This window comes from Caretta caretta, chromosome 6, assembly GCF_965140235.1.
Source record: "Caretta caretta isolate rCarCar2 chromosome 6, rCarCar1.hap1, whole genome shotgun sequence".
Classification (NCBI taxonomy): Eukaryota; Metazoa; Chordata; order Testudines; family Cheloniidae; genus Caretta; species Caretta caretta.
The window spans coordinates 6,221,803-6,230,108 of NC_134211.1; the positions used below are offsets into that span (position 1 = coordinate 6,221,803).

Below are 8,306 nucleotides of genomic sequence, written 5' to 3' on the forward strand. Positions count from 1 at the left end.
CTAAATAAAACAAAAAGTTCCAAGGCAACATTTCAAAATAAATAAGCCAGCACAAAAAAGTCCGTTCCCAAGTTTATTTTGTTTAACTGTAAATGGTTTTCTGTTGCTTCTTATGCGTGATTACATTAAAACAAGAATACTAATTTCTTAATGCACAATAGGGAGAGTAAATGACAGTCATGCTCTAAATATAGCAGTTTAATTGTCTTCAACGGATTCTAATTGTCTTCAACTAAGCTATTGCTGGAAATGGCCAGGTCCTGCTGCAGCTCTTTGCAAAAGCTGTCTAAAAAGGCAGAAACTGTGTTATTGTTTTTATTTATGGAGTTTTTCAGAATTCCCTTGATTTTATTTATTATTCTGGATAGAATCCCTTTCTCCAAATCTCTCAAACTTGCCTTCCCTTCATAGTGGTCTATCAGACATCTCTGTATCCAGGATTTGACAAACTCTTCATAGTTACTTATCTATTTCACATAGTTGTCAAAGTTCATCTCTTCCAGCAGCTTCTTTAGCAAAAAGAACTGAAAGAAGCTTTGGCTGGCGTATTCAAGGGCCTGTTCACTGCTGAGAAAATTGTCAACTATTTCTAGTCCGAGCCTTTTGTTGACATAACCCACCAGGGCAGGTTTGAGACACTGATCGCAGAAATTCCTCACCCTTGTTTGGCTTTCCTTCTTTTCCAAATAGAGATCAGTAAATATGGAGAAATAATGAGGTTTCAGCTTCTCCAGACGTTGCTGAGGATCGTTTTCTTTGATAAAATCTTCATGCATCTTCTGAAATGCCAAGCTGCTTCCCCCAAAACGTGACGCTTCAGGTCAACTTCAAACAAAGGAGAAGTGTGAAGTTGCTCAATATCCTCCTCTTTTAACCTCTCATTAACCATATGCAGCAGTTCTCCACAATAGGTTTCATCATAGTCTGTTTTGGATTTAACTTTTTCTTCAATGTATTTCTTGCATTCAGTCATTAAAGATAGAGCAAACTCTTCAGTTTTACAGTAACATTCCTGTGAGAAGTATTCTGCAACTGCTCTGGTCCATTTTAAATTTAAGTACTCCTTCTTCATTGTGAAAGACTTCATTCTATAATCCAGCAGGCTTTTTGCATGTTGCAGTATCTGTCTGACAGCACCCCCTCTGTGCTTCAGATCCTTTCTCAACTGGAGATCCATATCTTGAACAACTTGACATTTCTGTAAAGTACAGAGCGTTAACTCTGACAAGGTTTCTCGCCACATCGTTTCAAATTCTTTTTTCAGTTTCTCATGGTCTAATTTATCTTCTCCGTTTCGGTATTCAGCCAAGAGTCTGTCAACTTCCCCTTCAATTTTCTGCTTGTACTCAGACTGGATATTGTCTATCTTGTGCTGTCCTCTTCGTATTCGAATTGCTTCCTTACAGTTACTGGTTGAAGAATTTTCAAGTTCTCTTTTGAGGCTATTTGTGCTCCTTTTGAAATCTTCTCTGTACTTTTCTATCAGGTTCAAATTTGGAGCTTCACTTTTAAAATACTGTTCTAAGTTATTCAAGAGCTTCTGTTCTCCCTGCTGTAGCTTCCCTTGTGCTTCCATTTTTAAGCTGTGAAAGAGATCACCCTCTAGTGTCTCTGGCAGCTGATTCGGGATAAAAGTTTCTTTTTCAGATATCCAGAGATACATCTCCTTGCGGAAACCCCATTCCCATTCAGAATACTTCATAGACAGCTGGTGATAGGCTTAAGCTACAAGGCTATTTCTAAAGCTAAAGATGAAGTTCTCATGTTTCACTGACTTCCACAGGCTCTTCAACCATACAATAAAATCAGGAATATCCTTTCCAGCTCTTTTCCGTGAACGGTTCTCTATGAATTCAAACAGGTATTTCTTTAGCTCACACACACTCTCACTGTATCCAGTGTTTACGGGAGCCATGGGAGGGACTCCATGCCGCAAGCCAGGCATGTACCAATTGTGTTTTTCTGGGTCATACTCCACAATATCAGAAAATGCCATTTCCCTGCTTTGCTTTTCCATCCTTGCTGCAGCTTTGGTCATTTCATTCAGCTGCTCCAGGAGGTGTTTCCTGTCCCTCATGTTTTGATCATGAGCAGACACATCACTGACATTCTGGTGCACGAACTGGCAGTTTGGCTGTTGTCCTATTTCCTCCATACTGAGAAATGCATGGACCACAATTTGCAGAACATCCTTCATTTCTGTGGCATTCTCCATGGTCATGTTAACGATGGTGATGTCACTCAGTCCAATCACCAGGGTGGCCAGCTCATTGTCATGTTGATAACTGTCTTCCAGTGCTGTTAGTTCAGGGGCCTTCAGACCTTCAGTGTCTATCACCAGGATGAAATCACAGCCAAGCAGCTCCTGAACAGCTTCTGTAACTTTAATGAGTGTCATGAACACTCCTCGCGTACATCGATCGCTACATTGATCAACTGCAGGCCGAACATGGTGTTGAGAAGAGTCGATTTCCCAGTGCTCTGCACTCCCAGCACTGTTATAACCACCATTCTGGATCTACCCCCTAGTCTGATATGGAGATGAGTTAGAACATCTACTACCCAGTTCATGGGGATGTTGGAGGCATCTCCATCGATCAGCTCCACAGGAAACCCTTCCAGCATCAGGTCAGCTGCTGTGCATGGGAGATGGGAGAATGGTCTTTGGCTTTCTTCCATTTTCCCTTCTTTAACCATTGAGCATTCAGCGTCATAGAACTGTCCCAACTCACGCATGAAATGCTCCACCCCCAAGGAACTATCGATATTAATTTATCTAATTCCTCCATCTGTTTTCGGTCCACTCCTGGAGTTTCACATTTCTCTTTATAGTCTGCCCACATTTCAGAAAGATTCCCCCTAGCAATATTATCCAGGCTAAATTTCATCCATTTCAGAAAGTAATGTTTCTCCACTGGATTCAACTGTACTATTCCATTGATAAACTTAGTCAAACCATTAGTACGGTCACACTGATTCCGCTGTCTACGTATCTCTAACCATTTCTGTTTCAGCACAGATTTATAGTCTTCAATGGCCACGTCCCCTTGCCTTTTCATTTGGCACATCTCTTTTTCCAATTGAGCCAAGTTTTTCCATGGGTCTCCTTGCAGGCTCAGCATTTCCCTTTTGTATTTTGCCCCATCTCTTATTTCTGCAGTGATTTCTTCAGTATATTTCCTCGCACACTGACATGCCTGACACTCCTCATCCACCTGGATTCCTAGGTCACGTGCCGTCACAGCCATGGCTTCCAAACTCACTGTCTTCGGAGATGAATTCACTATGGTTCCTATGGTGGACTTCACCTTTTTCCACAAATCCTGCATTATTCATGGTACTATCTTTCACCAGTATTAGTGATTTGCTCAGTTTCAACACTGAGGACAGCTTATTAAGAAATCCCAGAGTTTCTTTGGGTTTCTTATTCTTGCAGTTGAGGATGAAGTAATATTTAGAGCTGGATTTTTTCAGAGATGATAACAGCTCGTATTCTCTCTCACTGATGCTCTCGGTAACTATGAACACTGCGGAGGAGACCGCTGTTAAAAAGCTAAACTGTAGCCAGTGGGACTCAATGTCTCCGTGCAGATTTGTAACTGCAATGGGTTCTGGGAAAAGATCAGAAATTTCCATTCCCCCAGGGAAATACCAGGAAATCTCAACCAGCCCATCTGCGATTTTCTGAAGGAAGTTCCCAGACTCCATGTCCCAATGGATAAAGAAATCGTGGTGCTGCTGGGAGGGGCTGAGAACCTCATTGAGGAGTTGGGACTTGGAGAAGCTGCAGCTCCCCATCCACAGAAAAGAAATCATTGGCATTTCTGTGAGCACCAGGCTCTCCTCTCTGAACCCTCTGCTCTGTGCCAGGGAGTGCGGCCTCCACTTCCTCACAATGTCCCTCATGACCCACAGTAGTAGGGTGCCCTTGGGGGTGTTGAGGGCGGGTAGCAGCAGAGGGAGGGCAAACTGGCACATGGACATTTTGGACAGGATCTCCTGCTGTAGGAAACTGAGCAAAGCAGAACAGCACAAAGAACATCAAGAGATTGCAGAGAAACTTTCATCTCAGTGTCACTAAAACAGAAAGTGCCATCAGTATGCAGTTTCTCCTCATAATCATCCATTTCTTCTTCAGGAGCCTTGTGCCCAATGCTTGTATTTCTGGCCGTCCCATTCAGAGCCATGACCTTCCTCAGGAAATGCCAAGGTAAATCACCTAATGCCTCTGGAATTCTGTTCTTGATGCTTTCTGGGCAGATCTCCAAAACATCCCTCAGCCTGATCTTGATGCTTCTGTGCTTCTCCAGGTTTAATCTGGACAGGACATCTTGAAATGCTTTACTTCTTTCTGCAGAAGGAAGTTAAAACAAACCAAAATTTCAGAGTAGAAAATGGTGACTTTATATACAGTTTACTTATTCCATAGACAGCCTGATGTTTGTAATTTAAAGAAAAGCAGTACCCAGTAACAGATGACTTATACATCCTGGGTTCAATTCTTCTCTTACTTATATTGGTATAACAAAAATGAAGCCAATGGGATTACTTCCATGCAAATAAAACATAGTTCTGGCCCACTTTGAACTCCACTAGGTTGGTTTGCATTGTTTGATCCCAATCCTTATCCTCAGCACAGTGCAGAGTCCACTTGAAAATGGCTTAAGTGGCCAACTGAGAATTTCCTAGAAAATCTTCCAGTATAACCAGCTCTATGACATCCCAGCTCACAGCTACTGGAGGAGGGGGCATAGACTCAGGACCCTGTCTCTGTGGTGATCCCAGAAGCTGGAATGATCCCTTGTCTGCTCTAAGCTGCTGCTCAGGATCAGACTGGTGCCTGGCAGTCTGAGGATCAGGTGGCTGTGATGGTAGCCTACACCCGTCACCCTGAGCTGTGCTGGGCATCAATGGCTCATCCGGAGGATCTGACCCTTTATTTCCCTTTCAGCAGTCAGTGCAGATTACACCTTCTGGGAAGACTTATTTTTGATTTTCTTCATATCTTCCTCCATCTCTTTGCTGGGACATGTCTTTTACAGGTGTAGCTAACAGCACTGTGGCTTTGCTTACCTCCCAGCGACCAAATAAGTCCCTTCACTCACGCTACTTCCTCTGTCCTTTTGGGGAGCTGTGAGTACTGTCATTACTTACAAAGCAAATTTACCCACACTGCAACATGGGGAGCTAATGCTAAGACACCTCCAGGCCAGTCCTGGTACGGTAATGTCTCCAGTGCAGTGTTAGGGTATTTGGACCTGATAAACGATTAACCCATTTATTATGTGTTATAGAGACATTATTAAGGTCACAAGAGCAAACTATTCCACTGCACAGGAAAGATAGGAAGAGTGGCAAGAGACCACCCTGGCTTAACCAGGAGATCTTCCATGATCTAAAAATAAAAAAAAAGAATCCTACAAAAAGTGGAAACTAGGTCAGATGACAAAGGATGAATACAAACCAACAACACAAGTATGTAGGGGCAAAATTAGAAAGGCCAAGGCACAAAAGGAAATCAAACAAGCTAGAGACATAAAGGGTAACAAGAAAACATTCTACAAATACATTAGAAGCAAGAGGAAGACCAAGGACAGAGTAGGCCCATTACTCAATGAAGACAAAAAAGCAATAACAGAAAATGTGGAAATGGCAGACGTGCTTAATGACTTCTTTGTTTCGGTTTTCACTAAGAAGGTTGGTGGCAATTGGATGCCTAACATAGTGAACACCAGTGAAAATGGGGTAGGTTCAAAACAGGGAAAGAGCAAGTTGAAAATTACTTAGACAAGTGAGATGTCTTCAAGTCACTAGAGCCCAATGAAGTGCAACCTAGAATACACAAGGAGCTGACTGAGGAGAAATCTGAGCCATTAGCTATTATCTTTGAAAAGTCATGGAAGACGGGTGATATTCCAGAAGACTGGAAAAGGGCACATATAGTGCCTATCTATAAAAAGGGAAATAAGGACAACCCAGGGAATTACAGACCAGTAAGCTTAACTTCTGGACCCGGAAAGATAATGGAGCAAATAATGAAGGAATCAATTTGCAAACATCTAGAAGATAATAAGGCGATATGTAATAGTCAGCATGGATTTGTCAAGAACAAATCATATCAAACTGACCTGATAGTTTTCTTTGACAGGCTGACGACTGTGTGGATGGGGGGAAGCTGTAGATGTGGTATATCGAGACTTTAGTAAGGCATCTGATATAGTCTCAAATGACCTTCTCATTAAAAAACTAGGGAAATACAACCATGATGGAGCTATTATAAGGTTGGTGCATAACTGGTTGGATAACCATTCCCAGAGTAGTTATCAATGGCTCACAGTCATGCTGGAAGGGCATAACGAGTGGGCTTCTGCAAGGATCAGTTCTGGGTCTAGTTCTGTTCAATATAGTCATCAATGATTTAGATAATGGCATAGAGAGTACACTTATAAAATTTGCAGACGATACCAAGGTGGGAGGAGTTGCAAGTGCTTTGGAGGATAGGATTGTAATTGAAAATGAGCTGGACAAACTGGAGAAATGGTCTGAGGTAACTAGGACGAAATTCAATAAGAACAAATGCAAAATATTCCACTTAGGAAGGAACAATCAGTTGTACATGTACAAAATGGAAAATGACTGCCTGGGAAGGATTACTGCAAAAAAGGGATCAAGAGGTCAGAGTGGACCACAAGCTAAATATGAGTTAACAGTGTAAGACTGTTGCAAAAAAAAAAAAAAAAACTCATTCTGGGATGTATTAGCAGGAGTGTTGTAAGCAAGTCATGCAAAGTAATTCTTCTGCTCCAGTCCACGTTGATTATGCCTCAGCTGGAGTATTGTGTCCAGTTCTGGGTGCCACATTTCAGTAAAGATGTGGACAAACTGGAAAAAGTCCAGAGAAGAGCAACAAAAATGATTCAAGATCTAGAAAGCATGACCTATGAGGGAAGATTGAAAAAATTGGGTTTGTTTAGTCTGGAAAAGAGAAGACTGAGAAGGGACATGATAACAGTTTTCAAGTACCTAAAAGGTTGTTATAAGGAGGAGGAAGAAAAATTATTTTCCTATCCTCTGGTGATTGGACAAGAAGCAATTGGCTTAAATTGCAGCAAGGGAAGTTTTGATAGGAAATTTTTCCTAATGTCCGAACTGTCAGGGTGGTTAAGCACTGGAATAAATTGCCTAGGGAGGTTGTGGAATCTCCGTCATTGGAGATTTTTAAGAGCAGGTTAGACAAACACCTGTCAGGGGTGGTCTAGATGGTGCTTGGTCATGCCATGAGGGCAGGGGACTGGACTTGATGACCTCTCGAGGTCCCTTCCAGTCCTATGCTTCTATAATGAAGCACCAGCTCTACTTTAGTTTAGATTGAGAAGCCCTTTCTACTAAAATGTTAATTCTTCTAAGTGCTGTAAGATCTGTATGCTTACTTGGACTGTCTTGAAATTTGTTGTCTCATGGGGGAACAGGATAGGGTTAGTGACCCAAATTTCGGGGTCATTTGAGCAAGGAGTTCCCCAGACACAGCTCGTCAAAAACACAGCATTTTGCAAAATCAGCAGTCTTATAATGGAGGGGATTGTGCACCACAGAGCTCAACATCCCCTACTTGATCTCAGTCACTCAGCATTTATTTCAGCCAGTGTGTGGCACTCACTGCCCGTTTGAGGAAGCAATACTGAAAACATCTATTAAAGGAAACCTTTGGCTTTCTAGAACACTGCGTGCAAACACTCATGAGCCAAAGAGATTGAAACGTGCATGTGCTGTGAGCCTAGGCAAGAGTCTTTCCAGACAGTCCACTCTCACAGTAGCTGGATGGCTCAAGTACATTTGAGCCCTACTCTACTCCACAGTATTAACAACCTTCCTCAGAATACCATCCTTGCCACCATGGATGTCACTTTCCTATACACCAATATCCCTCACAATGATAGGATAGCTGCCTGCCCCAAATATTTAAAAGACAGTGGACAACCATCAATTATCCATCCCAAACACATAGCCAAACTCATCCAGTTCATCCTCGCCTGTCATAGATTTACCTTCAACAATAAACATTTTGTCCAAAGCATGAGAACAGCCAGGGGTACTAGGATGGCTCCCCAATATGCTAACCTCTTCATGGGTCATCCTGAAGAAGAATTTCTGGAGAAGTGCATCATGAAACCAGTGATATACCTGAGAAATTTTCATCCTATGGGAAGACAGCTTAAACTCCCTCAGACTTCCACCACAACTTCAACAACCACCACCCATCCATTAAACTCTCTGGAGCTTTCCCACAACTTCTGGACAACACAATC

The 8,306-nt window shown here is 42.3% G+C and overlaps 1 pseudogene; it reads right to left on the reverse strand.

Annotated features, from left to right (window-relative positions):
- Positions 1 to 218: 218 nt before the first annotated feature.
- Positions 219 to 8,061, reverse strand: LOC142072413 (up-regulator of cell proliferation-like; annotated as a pseudogene).
- Between the last annotated feature and the right edge of the window lie 245 nt (positions 8,062 to 8,306).